General features: G+C 43.6%; 1 pseudogene; it reads left to right on the forward strand.

Moving 5' to 3' along the window:
• The first annotated feature begins 662 nt into the window (after positions 1-662).
• LOC145253153 (5S ribosomal RNA) lies at positions 663-779 on the forward strand (annotated as a pseudogene).
• The last annotated feature ends 209 nt before the right edge of the window (positions 780-988 follow it).

Genomic DNA, 988 nt, shown 5'->3' on the forward strand with positions numbered 1-988 from the left:
AAGACGAAAAAGAAAAAAAATATGTAAGGTGGGGGTGCCGATTCTTCACGTGCACGTGTTGTCCGTGTGTTTTATTTTATTTCAATGTAAAACATGAAAATAAACTGTTCCTGAAAACGGACTATGTTTCCTATTCATTATTTTTGTTGTTTTTATTTTTCATTTTTTTAAAAAAATTTTTTTTATTACATTTTCCCCCCAAACAAGGCAAATTGCCACTTTGGTGTAGAGGGCTACTATCAGGGGCAACAACTACTGGGGTACTATGTAGGGATTTGGGCAGCAAGATGTCGGTTCACGTTACACTTGAACTTCTGCACGTCAGTACTGTTGGGGAAGCAGGGACCTGGAATGGAATTCCAGAGTCTAGCGGTTCTGGGGAAGAAACTATTGGAGTAAAAAGATATTTTACATCTAGGGATCTCTACTGTGTGGGGGTGGGATTTAGCAGCCTGTCGGGTTTGTCGAGGGTGCTCACGTCGTGGGGGCACAAGTGATTGCAGTTCGTCAGAGCATTCGCCACTAAAATACTTGTAGAAAAGCAGAGGGATGCAACATTTCGTCGATTTGTTCTAAACACATAAAGGCACATAAATAGCTATCTAAACTTTAAAACCCTCTTCTGTCGCGGAAGAATACGCGACACCAATGCTTGTAGATAAAAGTACGGCACAATCACGTTGACACACCGGTTCTCGCCAGATCACCGAAGTTAAGCAACGTTGAGCCTGGCCAGTACCAGATGGGTGACCATTTGGGAAGGCTAGGCGCTGTATGTACTTTCTAGGAAGGTTGGGCGTGAGGCCAGCAGCCTCACCCTGTAAAAAGAACTCCTCGCTACAAAAACATCTACAAAAAGTTGTAGATTGCCTATGCCCCTCCAAGCGCTATGGATGGATGCTTGTATATACGTGAGGCAAGGCATTCAAAAGTAGTGCCTCCTGTTTCTTATTCCGCCCGAATGGATCAGAAAGGATCGCAGATTGCA

This window comes from Euprymna scolopes, chromosome 29, assembly GCF_053919585.1.
Source record: "Euprymna scolopes isolate OS-2025 chromosome 29, ASM5391958v1, whole genome shotgun sequence".
Lineage (NCBI taxonomy): Eukaryota > Metazoa > Mollusca > Cephalopoda > Sepiida > Sepiolidae > Euprymna > Euprymna scolopes.